This window comes from Helianthus annuus, chromosome 4 (genome assembly GCF_002127325.2).
Source record: "Helianthus annuus cultivar XRQ/B chromosome 4, HanXRQr2.0-SUNRISE, whole genome shotgun sequence".
Lineage (NCBI taxonomy): Eukaryota > Viridiplantae > Streptophyta > Magnoliopsida > Asterales > Asteraceae > Helianthus > Helianthus annuus.
Genome location: NC_035436.2, coordinates 43,579,448 through 43,594,280, shown reverse-complemented (window position 1 = coordinate 43,594,280; position 14,833 = coordinate 43,579,448). Strand labels below are relative to the sequence as shown.

Here is a 14,833-nt window from a genome sequence, read left to right as displayed (position 1 = left end):
AATATTGGCATCCTACCTATGGAGGATGGCCGTACATATCCTACCCAAGGAGGATACGTAGGTTCTGTTTTAATTCTTTAACCCATTCCCAACCACCGGGAATCCCATGCCTTAGAAAGTGTGTGAACTCACCTTTGGTTGCTCAGTTTGACTCTCAAATATAGCTAACAGCCAAGGTCAGTCAATCACGTCCTAATATGATTACCAGTTAGTCATTTAGTGGTTTCAAATAGAGCACAAAGTTCCTACATGTATCTACTACATAACATGCATTCACTTCAATAGTTCACGCTCATATAAACATTCCACCTATAGCTACTCAAGAACAAGCATACAATATTGCACAATAATACTTTCATTGACATATAACATGTTAGATCATCCTCAGATAACATACTCGACATTTAGACACGCAATTTACTACTTAGGTCATTTCAGCTTTAATATCCAAAACTGGGCTATTTTCGGGCATTTTAATAAAATAGTTATCTTACTTCAAAAATTCCCAAGTTTTTACAGAAGGTGCTAAATTATCCAAATATTATTGTGTAAAAATCTCGTGATCCAATTCATTACCAATATTTTACAAAAAATCATTTACCGGACAGCAATCAGATTCATCACTTTCTGACTGCAGTCCACGGAATAATTTATTAAAAATTCATCGTAAGTCCGATTGACGAAATTCCAGAGGGAAGATTACAAAGACATCAGTGTCCATCTACAGTACAAATTTCTTGACCTAACTCTACCTCAAGTTATGACAAAAAACATAACACACATTTTCTGCAGTAAAAACGCAGCTTGAGGTGCTGTCCAAAAACAGACCTTTAAAAATAGTAAACGAAGTCCAAAAATTATGATTCCAATGCCATTAGAACCGTATTTCGAAATAGCATGTAATAGACTCAAGAAAATCAATTTTTCGTTAAATATCGACATGTTTACAGCCACCAACTGAAGTTCGCTGTAAATCTTCGGACAAAAGCTGTTTTCAGCTTATAGTGTTCTAACGCAAGTTCTATATGTTTCGTTAACATGTTTAGTGATCAACAACGACATTTAACATCAATATTAACAAGCAAATCATCAGGTAATCAACAAAATCAAAACAACTTCATATTAACATCACTTCATCACATTTCATCTTTATGTAAACCTTATGTTCATGTTTCTAGTTCAAGTTTCTTTGTGTTCTTTAAGTTTATCATCAAGTAACCTACTTTAACCACTTAAATAATATGAAATACGAAGTGTAGGGTGTTCTTACCACTAGCTCAAGGCTAGGAATGTTCAAGAGGAGAAAAGTGGTGGTTAATAGCGAATAGAGAAGGTCCTTCAACTTCCGAGAACACCAAGCTTCGTTGTGCACCTTCTAACACATGAATGGAGCTTGGAAATGGATGAAGATGATGGTGATAGAGTGGTGGTGGTGGCGGTTCTAGTGAGGGCCGAGAGAGGGAGAGGAAGCAAGGGAGTGAGGGTGTTGTGAAGAGTGATAAAGAAGGTAGTGGTTTATATAATATCCTAGAAGATCTAAACAAAATATTTCAATGTCTTATCAAATCCAAGGAAATCCAAGGAGGATCTAAAAAAATATTATGAGATATAGTGAATATCTTATGAAGATTATGGTGGGTCATACCTTGTGGCCGATTACTTACATGGGGGGTGGGGTTAATTGTAACATTTTCATGGTAAATTTGTAACTAATAGTTAAATTCAAGTATATAGTTACATATGTTAGTTAGTGGATGGTAATGTCCGGTTGTTCGGTTAGATACCGTTCCGTTAAAGTGTTTAACTATTCCGTATAGTGTCCTATATATATCTTTTTGTAACATTTTCAATTCCCAACACTTAGGAAAAACATTCAGGGCCATTTAGTCAATTTACTGCACACGACTAGTATGTTAACAAGCACATGTAAATATGACACAGTAATAAGAGAGCAATTAAGTAATTCAGCACAGTCATCAACCACTTTTATTTAACATTAATTAATCGTACGGATACACCTAATTACGTGGGTTGTCACATTTTCCCCCTGTTAAGAAAATTCCGTCCCGAAATTTAGCGCGTGGTTACTGAGGAAGCTAGTTAAGTTATGTTGGTTTCCTGGTTTTCCTGGGGTGTCACATCATCCCCCCGTTGGTTTGGAATTTCGTCCCAAAAATTCTGTAGTAGCTTCAGTCTCAGTAGTGGTTGCACTTTTCTTAAACAGCTGGGGGTACTTGAGTTTCATTTGGTCTTCTCGTTCCCAGGTATACTCTGGGCCTCGACGGGAATTCTAACGAACTCGAACAAGAGGTATTCTGGTACGCTTGAGAATCTTAACATCTCGATCAGTAATCTCTACTGGTTCCTCGACGAACCGTAGCTGGTCGTCGATAGTGAGCTCCTTTAAGGGAACTATGAGGATCTCATCTGACAGACACTTTTTCAGATTCGACACGTGGAAAACATTGTGAACTCCGCTGAGTTCTTCAGGTAGATTCAACTTGTATGCGACTTTGCATTCTCAATGATTTCGAACGGTCCGACATAACGCGGATTGAGTTTGCCTCATTTGCCAAAACAAACTACACCTTTCCAAGGTGAGACTTTAAGTAGCACCCGATCCCCAACCTGGAACTCGAGTGGTTTCCTTCGCTTGTCAGCATAACTTTTCTGAGTGTCACGAGCTGCGGCCATTCGTTGTCGTATTTGAGCAATTCTCTCGGGGTTATCTACTACAAGTTCTGGGCCAGTGATTTGGCTGTCACCAACTTCTGCCCAACAGAGAGATGATCGGCACTTCCGTCCATACAATGCCTCGAACGGAGCGGCCTGGATACTGGTGTGGTAACTATTGTTATACGAAAACTCTACTAACGGGAGGTGTTTTTCCCAGCCATTACCAAAATCGATTACACATGCCCTAAGCATGTCTTCAAGGGTTTGGATGGTGCGTTCAGATTGCCCATCCGTCTGCGGATGGTATGCCGTGCTCATGTCTAATCGAGAACCAAAGGACTTGTGCATAGCTTGCCACAATTCGGATGTAAAACGCGAGTCACGATCAGAAATGATGGAGGTTGGCACTCCGTGCCTTGATACCACTTCCTTTAGGTAGATGTCTGCTAGAGTAGAAAACTTATACGTTTCCTTGATAGCCAGAAAATGTGCAGATTTGGTCAGTCGATCCACGATTACCCAAATGGTATTGTTTCCGCCTTGAGATCTAGGCAGGCCAGTAACGAAATCCATGGAAATTTGCTCCCATTTCCATTTAGGTATCTCTGGTTGTTGGAGTAGGCCTGATGGTTTCTGATATTCAGTCTTGACTCTCGCACAAGTCAAGCATTTGCTAACGTAGGATGCTATGTGGGCTTTCATGCTAGACCACCAGTATGTAGTCTTGAGATCATGGTACATCTTATCCGAGCCAGGATGTACTGAGTAACGAGACTTGTGTGCCTCATCCATCACAAGCTCGCGTAGGTCTCCATACAGTGGAACCCAGATGCGCCCGTTAATATAGAAGGCGCCGTCCTCTTTTCGTTCTAGCCGCTGCCTCGATCCTCGTAGGGACTCAGCCCTGATGTTTTCTGTTTTCAACGCTTCAACCTGAGCATCTCGTATTTGAGCGGGAAGGCTAGAGTGAATGGTAAGCTGTAACGCACGCACACGCTTTGGTATTGTGTCCTTTCGATTGAGGGCGTCGACACAACATTGGCTTTGCCCGGATGGTACTTGATCGCACATTCATAATCATTCAAGAGTTCGACCCATCGACATTGTCGCATGTTTAACTCCTTTTGCTTGAAGATATGCTCGAGACTCCTGTGATCGGTGTAAATGTTGCACTTGCTACCGTACAGGTAATGTCTCCATATCTTAAGTGCAAAGATATCTTACTTCAAAAATTCCTAACTTTTTACAGAAGGTGCTAAACGATCCAAATATTATTGTGTAAAAATCTCGGGATCCAATTCATTACCAATATTTTATAAAAAAATCATTTACCGGACTGCAATCAGATTCATCACTTTCTGACTGCTGTCCACGGAATAATTTATAAAAATTTCATCGTAAGTCCGATTGACGAAATTCCAGTGGGAGGATTACAATGACATCAGTGTCCATCTACAGTACAAATTTCATGACCTAATTCTTCACAGATTTCAAGTTATGATGAAAAACATAACACACATTTTCTGCAGTTAAAACACAGCTTGAGCTGCTGTCCAAAAATAGACCTTTAAAAATAGTAAACGAAGTCCAAAAAATATGATTCGAGTGCCATTAGAACCATATTTCGAAATAGCACGTTATAGACTCAAGAAAATCAACTTTTTGTTAAATATCGACCTGTTTACAGCCAACTGAAGTTCGCTGTAAATGTTCGGACAGAAGTTGTTTTCAGCTTATAGTGTTCTAACGCAAGTTCTATATGTTCCGTTAACATGTTTAGTGATCAACAACGACATTGAACATCAATATTAACAAGCAAATCATCAGGTAATCAACAAAATCAAAACAACTTCATACTAACATCACTTCATCACATTTCATCTTTATGTAAACCTTATGTTCATGTTTCTAGTTCAAGTTTCTTTGTGTTCTTTAAGTTTATCATCAAGTAACCTACTTTAACCACTTAAATAATATGAAATATGAAGTGTAGGATGTTCTTACCACTAGCTCAAGGCTAGGGATGTTCAAGAGGAGAAAAGTGGTGGTTAATAGCGAATAGTGAAGGTCCTTCAACTTCCGAGAACACCAAGCTTCGTCGTGCACCTTCTAACACATGAATGGAGCTTGGAAATGGATGAAGATGATGGTGATAGAGTGGTGGTGATGGCGGTTCTAGTGAGGGCCGAGAGAAGGAGAGGAAGCAAGGGAGTGAGGGTGTTGTGAAGAATGATAAAGAAGGTAGTGGTTTATATAATATCCTAGAAGATCTAAACAAAATATTACAATGTCTTATCAAATCCAAGGAAATCCAAGGAGGATCTAAACAAAATATTATGAGATATAGTGAATATGGCCATACCTTGTGGCCGATTACTTACATGGGGGGGGGGGGGGGGGTTAATTGTAACATTTTCATGGTAAGTTTGTAACTAATAGCTAAATTCAAGTATATAGTTACATATGTTAGTTAGTGGATACTCCGGTGGGTGTTATAGTGTACGGGGACCATAACTAGCCAAGAAATAATAAGACAATGTTTCTTGCAATATTTTGGTGTTCCGGGTAATGTCCAGTTGTTCGGTTAGATACCGTTCCCTTAAAGTGTTTAATTATTCCGTATAGCGTCCTATATATATCTTTTTGTAACATTTTCAATTCCCAACACTTAGGAAAAACATTCATTACCATTTAGTCAATTTACTGCACACGACTAGTATTTTTACGAGCACATGTAAGTATGACACAGTAATCAGAGAGCAGTTAAGTAATTCAGCACAGTCATCAAGCACTTTTATTTAACATTAATTAATCGTACGGATACACGTAACTACGAGGGTTGTCACATGGTAGGTCAATTGAAAGATTAATGTGCCACATTTACACGATTTATTGTGGAAAGAGGGGTATTAAACATAAGCTAATCCATTGTTTAAGTAAGTAATGAGGGGTTGATATTGCAACAATTATTGTTGATGAATATTTCTTCAGATCATCATAAGTTACCTAAATAGACACGTATCCTTATGCCTGGCTTGCAAAGAGAAGAACTATCAAAATAAAAATCTTGACTTCATTGGTTGTTTATGTAAATATGAGTCTTCACAACCAAAAAATTAGCAAGCATATATTGCAACCAATAATTAACAAGGCAAGATTAAAAAGATGATTAAAAGTACACATAACTAGGAGAACTCCCACAAGTTTCCCACAAACGATAATTCCCACAAGTTTCTGACAAGACAACAAACAAACAAAAAACAGCCCTAGATTTTCTCACAATCATTCGACAAAATAGCCACATCAGTTCACTTAGCTTTTTGAAAGATTAAGAAGATTTTTTGACCAGATTTCTTCTCAGCTTAACAGCCCATTATAGCACAATTGAAGACAAAGTTATTACTACTTTTCCAGCCAATCCTCATCCACTGTGGTGGCCCTTCGCTAGGGACCCATGAATATATCTCTATATAGCTATTCTGGGTATCTCTAGGACCACAAATGATGACGACACGATTCCCACATCCTCTAAATGCAATACCCCAACCATCCCTACTGTGTGTTCTATTTCAGGCAACCTTCCAATAGCAACCCATTCTTTGTTCTTCTTGCTATACATCTTCGGTTCCATTGCTGCACAATCAGCAGCATATAACTCATTGCTTGCCACTGCAAGCAGCGGCGGAGCCATTCCAGGTCCGCCACCACCAGGTGACATGTTGGGAATTTCAGTCCACTTTTGGGTATCCAGATCATACTCTTCTCCACATGTCAATGGATTTGAATCATTACTGCTAATCCCTCCAATTACATAAAACTTACCATCCATAAAACCCCAGAACTCAATTTCCGCGGCTTAATCATACTAGGAAGTGTCTTCCAAGTCCCTGTCTCACTGTCGTAACTTTCTACCGCATCCATGATCTTTCCATTTCGATCCACACCACCTGCAAAGATTGCAATATTCTTAAAACTGGCCGACCCAAGCAACCATCTGGGTTCATTCATTGGCAGCCCTTGTGACCATGAATTTGTTAATAAACTGTACTTGTAGATACCCGGACCAAGCATATCATTTCCTATAACCAGTAGGTCTGTGCCAACTGCCATGGACTCTTTATCCGAGAACTGGAAGCCTAAGTCAGTATCCATCATGGGTAGATTCATCCATTTCTCGTTGACAGGATCAAAAGCTTCCCACTTCAATGGGTCACAAGAAAAATAGACCCAATGTTCAATTACTTGATGAACGCTTCTTAGCCTATAAAGTTCACCACTTCTAATGAGCTCACGAAAACTCCGGTTTAGTGACGCGATGCGAGCATAGTTGTATCTTGGCAGGCACATGAGACTTTTCATTGTGAGGTCACGACCGATGACATGGATCAACGAACTCATATCCAAACCTTGTTCGGTTTCCTTGATCACCTACAAGATTACAATCATATTAAGCACCTTGAGCATGCATATTATGATAATCGACACCATTTTAAGGAAACAACTAACGAACTTGTATAGTTACATAATAATAATAATAATAATCCACATCTATTCTGTTTTAAAATTTAAGGTAACTATTAGTGTGCTTGTTTGTTGAACTCTAAAAAATAATAGTTTATAAAACAGAAAAAAGACCAATGTACTTGCAAAAATTACATGGATAACAATACTAAACCTTATAAATAATAAAATTCCCTTTTCTACGATACAGAATGTGATTTGGTATATTGCTTGTAATTAATTCAACAGGAATGACCCAAACAGTGAGTTGCAAAAGAAAAACCATATCTTGCTAATTAGAAATGGAATGAGTTAAGTTACTAAAATTAGGTTAGGACAAATTAGTGCAAATAAGAACGCCTCAAAGTATATAACTTTAATCAAAATCCGCCATTTTCATTAAAGAGTTAATTTTTAACAACAAAATACAATCTTAACTGATGCTAGATTATTGAATAAAAATAAAGGTTGGTATCGACGAAGAAGTTTCAATGCAGGTGAGTTACTCAATAATGAAATTCATGTTCGGTGTTGATGTTTAAGTTTTAATGCGGATAAAGAGTTCACTACCTAGGTTCAATTGTCACTCAAGAACAAATGTTCACTAGTAAAGATTTGTGTCAGTTCCAAGTAGTGCGCACACCATGTTCCAGTACAATTACAAGATTTTGAAGACAGATGCGGATACGATCACAAGAACTTGTACTATGTTTTCCTTGTAACTAAAGAGAATAGTTTTTCATGACTCATTATGTTCGTTCTTATTGCTTCTAAAACCTTAGAATTAACAATTTAGATTGATTTTAGTTGTACAACTAAATTGAATGTTGGTGGAGAGCCCCCTAAGTATTGTAATAATCTCTAATGGGATGTGTGCTTGTAGTTATACTTTAAGGCTTGAGGTGAAATGTTTTTATTATTGTGCTAATGATTAGTGTTCTTACTTTTCTTTGTATGTTTAAGTGTATATTAATAAATGTGATTTCACATTTATTAGCAATCATGATGTCCATCTTGGTTCTTGAGTAAGCAAATCAGAAGACACATATGTACTTGTAAAAGTTAAATGGTAAAAAAAATCTAAACCATACAAAATGATATTGTAAATTATAAAATTCCTTTTTATACCATACAAATTGTGATTTAGCGTATAGCTTGTAATTAATTTAATGAGCATGCTACAAGAGTGCTTTGCAAGGAAATTTAAATCTAACTAATTAGAACTAGAACGGGCTAAGTTACCAAAATTAAGTGGGGACAAAATAGAGTAAATAAGATACAATCACAAAAACTTATACTTTGTTTTCCTGATAACTTGTTAATGCACTTTAGGTGATAAGTGCATGACTCCCATGTTACCAATGGAAGTTTGAAGATCTAAAGTTCAATGAAGACCATGCACTGATCAAGGGGGAGTTTGTTAATGCACTTTTGGGTGATAAGTGCAAGGCTTCCAACATTTAGGGTCTTTATTGAACAATGTCCAAAGTTTGGAAAGAGTTTATGTTGGAAAGAGTTTATTTTGGAAAGAGTTTATGGCTAGAAAGAGTTTATGGCTAGAAAGAGTTTATTTTGGAAAAGAGTTTATGGCTAGAAAGAGTTTATGGCTAGAAAGAGTTTATTTTGGAAAGAGTTTATTTTGGAAAGAGTTTATTTTTAAACAGAGTTTATATAGACTAGCTTTGTCTGAGTTTTGTATAAATTAGTTTTGTCTGAGTTTTGTAGCAAAAACTCTGTGCTTGGCTTTGTGCTTTATGTTTTGTCCGAGCTTTCTATTTAGTGTGGAAAGTCCGGGTTTCACCTTGTATATATACTTTAATATGGAATAGACAAGGTAACGATTTCTGTGTGAATTTCTGTGCCCTAATCATTGTGCTTTTTGTCTGGCGGCGCTTTGTGTGAGTGACGTCATTCATCTTCATCAAGAATACTCTGTGTATTCTTGATTTCTCTCTCAAATCCTTGCATTCTTGTGTTCATCTATAGTGGTTGATCATCAGGTGGATTCCGCACACCTTTTGGTTGCTTTAGCTGAGTGAGATCTTGGACTAGGAGGCCTTACAAGTGGTATCAGAGCAGTGTGCTCATACTACTGTAGGTGTTCTTAGTTTGAAGGTTTTGGTGAGATTAGTTCATACTTTGATTGGGTTTAGTGAGATTTTAGTGAGTTTTTGTGTGTTATTCATGATTCTTCATTCATTTCTAGTGTTTGGATGATGGATTTTGAGTAGTTTAGAGAGTTTTTAGTGTTTTCTTCATCTGGGTTTTACAGGGTTTTTGTTTCTTGTTCATACAGAGCTTTGAAGGAGATAAAGATTCTGAGTTTTGATCTTTGGAAGCTTGGTCTGAGGTTTACACTTTGTGTTTGTGTCTCCAGGGTATTATTGAACCAGTGTGTAGTCACATTGGGGAGATACTCCGAAGATTGGTTCTTTCTGAGTTTTGAGACTTGTCTGAGTTTCAATTCTTTCAGTCTGAGTTTTCTCCTTGTCTGAGTTTTCCTTTTAAAGTTAATTGTGTCTGAGTTTCTTTGTTAGTTTGGTCCAAATTTCCCAAGTTTAGGTTCATTAGGTCCGTGATACATATATTAGTCCGAGTAAATCTTGAGTCTGAGTTTATTAGAATTTCTTGTGTCCCTAAGTTTTTTAAATTTTGAGTCCGAGTTTAATGCTAGAAATTGTCCGAGTTTAGTTAGTCCCTAGTTGAGTCCGAGTATAATAGAGTGTGTCAATAGTTGAGTCCGAGTAAAGTATATACAGTCTGAGTTTATCTCAAAAGGCCTTATCCGAGTTTCTTTTGTTGTTTCTCTTTGAGGTTGAGTCCGAGGTATAGAGTGTCTAGATAGTCCGAGTTTAGTATTTTCTCTTGGTGTCCGAGTTATTTAATATATAAAGGTCCGAGTGTTTTAATTTATTGTTATGTCCGAGTTTATTAGAACACCTTTTGAGTCTGAGTCTATTAGAACACTTTTCTTTTAGTCCGAGTTTATTAGATTGTCTTGAGTCTGAGTTTTTAATCTTGAGTCCGAGTAGTCTTTAGAAAATTAGTTTGAGTCCGAGTTTGTCGTCTGAGTTTACTTTTTTCCTGTAGTTAGAGTCCGAGTTTAATACTCTCACTCTAGTCTGAGGTATAAGTGCAGTGTGTCCGAATTTTTCAATCAGTAAGGGTGTCTGAGTTTTAAATTTCTAACAGTGTTGTGTCCGAGCTCTGTTGTCTGTGTTTAATTTCAGGTTTCTGTGATCCGGGGTACACACTCTGACTATAGCTCACTTCACTGCTTGGAAGTTCTCTGTTGTTTTCTGAAATGGCAAACAACAATCTGACTACGATGGTGCAAAGCCTCAAGCACAATGCTGAGGTAGGAAGTAACGACAAACCTCCTTTGTTGATCAACGAACTTGATTTTCCTGAGTGGAAGGAGCGTTTCGAAAGATATGTTCGAGCAAAAGACATCAAAATCTGGTTGTGTATCGTTAAAGGATGTGGAGCTACTCCAGTACGTACGTTGACGATTGATACGTACTTGGCGCTTACTGACGACCAGAAGAAGTTTTATGACTGTGAAGAGAAAGCTATGTCAATGATAACGATGGCAATGAAACAGTCTATACTTCATACGTTCCGTAAGAGAAATAGCTCAAAGGAATTGTGGGATAGTATGATCCAGCGATATGAAGGAAACGAAATGTACAAGAAACGACGTCTCGAACGGTTGAAGACTCAATTCGTTGTGTTCAAGGCTTTAAAGAATGAATCGTTCGATGACACAGTGAATCGATTTTATCATCTGCTGAGCGAGCTTGATAGAAGTAAAGAGGGTATCTACACTGAATTCGAGAAGGTTGAGAAGTTTCTGAATTGTCTTTCGAGAGAATGGAATATGTACACCGCTTTGATCAGAGAGGGTGTTCTCTACGAAGAGCTTTCATTGGAAGAAGTTGTTCAGAAGCTGAGGGGTTACGCTTGGAATATGGAAGATCAAGCATCTGAATTCGAGAAGATCCAAGATCCTCAGTTGTATAAGGCTTCGAAACCAACGGATAAGGGTAGTAATGGTGGTGTCGGTGTTGCTTTGTATTCGGAGAATGAAGGTCCTGCAAGTGAACACGCCTTCATAAGCAACACTGTCAGTTCAAGTGGAACAACCAATTCAAATCAAGGGATGTACTCTTCTAGTGGCGCTCAGAAATCTCAAGGAACAAGTGTGAACATTCCTAAGATAGATGCAAGCGGGTTGAAGTTGATTGAAGAAAATATGGGTTTGTTGGCGTCCTTCATGAGTGCATACGAGAATTTCTGTCTTGGGAAACTCGTTGAACCGTCAAGTCTCGATGAAGACTTCGATCAGATAGATCAAGACGAGATGGAAGAACTTGATCTACAGCTCAATATGGCATTGCTAGTCCGTAGAGCGAAGAAGTTTCTGCTGAAGACGGGTAGGAAGTTCATAGGAGGTCAGACAAAGACTCGAATGGGGGTCGACATGTCAAAGGTAAAGTGTTACAACTGTGGTATCTACGGGCATTTCGCACGTGATTGTCGAAAGCCGAAGATGGAAAGATCTGACAGAGACAACAACTCCCGAGGAAACAACTCAAGACCTCAAAACAATGCATCAAATGCTGCCTCCAACTCAAGTGTTCGTTCAAGTGGGTCTGAAAATCTTACACCTTCGACAAACAATGCTATGGTGGCTCAACCTTTACAGAGTGTGACTGAGCCTTATGACTGGGGTTGTGCTTTGGAAGACATCTCAGGAGCTATTGTGTCACAAGCTTTCATAGCTGAAATTGTGAACGAAGAAGTGTTTGAAGAGGTTGTTGAAGAGACAAGCATTGAGGAGCTTGCAGTTGTAGCTGAAGTTCTTGGGGAAGAGTTGGATTCGGGAAATGTTACTGAGAATGAAAGTCCTTCGATCGAAGAGACTGTTGAGAAGCCTAGCAAGACAGAAGATGGAGAAAAAGGAGAACGCTTTGAATTCAACATCTCCACAGCTGAAATGCAGCAATTTGCGGATGCAGAAGCTAAAAGGTTGGAAGAAAATTCCGTAGAAAACGAGGCTTGTGCATTCATGGCTGGCATTGAGGTAAAATCATCTTCTGTAGATAAGCGATGTGCTAGATGTGTTGAGTTTGTGAATAAGATTGATAGATATGCACTTCATAACACAAACTTAATTGCAGATTTAGAAAAATCCAGAGAACTCATTGCGGTTTTGTCTAATTCGGATAAAGAACACCGAATTAAGATAAAAGCGCTGAAGAATGATATCTCTGAATTTGAGAGACTTGTGGCTAAGGGTAATCCTAGAAATCAGGAATTAAAATCTGAACTTGAAATGAATCAAAATTGTGTTTTGGAAAAGAACAAAATCATTTTGGAAAAAGATAATCTGATTTTAGATTTGCAACGAAAGATCGAAAAGTTCAGGGATTCATCTGAAGTGATGAACTTCTGTATTAACAGCCAACGTCTCAAAGAATCTGAGGAAGGAATGTTTGGCATTGGTTATAACAAGGTGCCTCCTCCGGTAAACCATAATTATACATCGATGCCAAGCATTGACCCTGAATTGGCAAATTTTGTGCCAAAGACTCCTCTGACAGTTGAACCACAAAGTGAGTCAGAATCTGAACCAGATGAAGTCACTGACTCAGATCAGTCGAAGAAGAGTGGAATTTCAAAGAAAAATGAGGTGAACCTCGAAAATATTGAAAATTTGATAAGCAACAAGATTTTAGAAATTTTCAATCAAGTTCAAAATGAGAAGTCAAAACCTAAGTCACGTGGTCAAACTAAAAGGACTTTGAAAAATATCCCTAAAACTGAGTTTGTTAAAGGGGAGGATTTTGTCAAAGAAGAAGTAAAAATCGAAACAGGTTCCAACTCTCAGTTTGTGAACCAAGTTTTGAAAAATTCCACCAACGCCTCTTCATCTTCGACCGATCATGAGGAACGTCCGAAGAACGCTGCGAAAATTCGCAAATGCTACAAGTGTCGTGGGAAAGGACACTTAGCAGCAGACTGTCCAGATGACAGGGGTAAATCACTTGTTGATCCTGATCAAAAGAAACCTTTTGTTGACAAGCCACAAAATGAATCAGTTAATGTTGAAAAGAAAAATGGTAAAAATCAAAAGGTTGAGAAAAAGAAAGTGATTAAACAAGAAGTAAAACCTGATGTTAAACCAAATGTTAAATCACAACAAAATCAGGATCAAGAAGAGAAACCCGTTGTTATTAACCGTGGGGACAGATCAGAAAATGTGCCTCAAAGACATGATACTCGTGAGAAAACCCCTCACAGACGACAAAATCATGTCACCTTTCAAGGCGTTGAGAATGACAAATGTTCTGGAGGTTCGAGCAACAACTATGCTAGACCTCATGCACAGAACAGATTCGTGAATGATCGAAATGGGTCACCCCCCCGATTTCCAAATCAAAGACCGCATTCGGATAATCATCCACGATCATTCTCAAGACACGAAGATGCTCCTAGATTTGGTAGGAATTTTGAGCCATCCAGGAATCAAAATTACAATTACCAAAACTATGGAAGCCGAGGGTATGGAAACTCTGGTTATACCAACAGATCGTCAACTCCGTACAATCCACGATTTGCGGGGATTCATTCCAACAATTTCCGAAATGGAAATGGTGGACACAGAGGCGATGATGGTTATTTCAAAGAGTTTTCTTATGTTGACGAATCAGGACGACCCAAGACCATCATGGCTTGGGTCCCACACTCTAACTAAATTTTTGTTGGGGAGTGTAGGAGCAGCTGAAGAGGGCTATCTATATTTGGTATATCGATAGTGGCTGTTCCAGACACATGACAGGAAATAAAGAATTATTGAACAATTTCAAACACTTTCGTGGTGGTTATGTGAATTTTGCCGGTGAAAAGGGTGGTTACATCACCGGTGAAGGCTCTGTGTCAAATGGAAAAATCACGCTGCATAAAGTGAACTACGTTGAAGAACTGAAGCATAACTTGATGTCGGTTTCTCAAATCTGTGATAACAAGTACACGATGCTGTTCACTGATAAAGCTTGCTTCGTTTTGCGTCCGGGATTTGTTGTTCCTGAAGATTGGATCGTTATGAGGGCTCCAAGGGTGAATAACACATATGTCATGGACATGCGCCCGTTGGTTAACTCATCTGCTCCAGTGACTTGTTTACTCTCAAAGGCGACTGAAGATCAATCGTATCTCTGGCATAGGAGAATGGGCCACGTGCATCTGCGAAAAATGAACCACTTAGTGAAAAACAACTTGGTGTTGGGGGTTCCTTTACGTAGTTTTAATATGCATAACAAATGTGAATCATGTGAAAAAGGAAAAATCAAACGAAAGCCTCATAAACCGAAAACCGTTAACTCAATCCAAAAACCACTTGAATTGCTTCACATGGATCTTTTCGGCCCGATCCATGTTGCTAGCATTGGTGGTATGTCTTACTGCTTAGTTGTCACTGACGATTTCTCACGTTACTCATGGGTATTTTTCTTAATAACAAAGGATCAAACCGCTGGTATTTTAAGAGATTTATTCAAACAACTTGAGAAAAATTATACACTTCCTATTAAGAAAATCCGAAGTGACAACGGCACTGAGTTTAAGAATCAGTATATGGATGAGTTATGTCGGG

General features: G+C 38.4%; 1 pseudogene; it reads right to left on the bottom strand.

Moving 5' to 3' along the window:
* Positions 1-6,038: 6,038 nt before the first annotated feature.
* Positions 6,039-7,074, bottom strand: LOC110934573 (annotated as a pseudogene).
* Between the last annotated feature and the right edge of the window lie 7,759 nt (positions 7,075-14,833).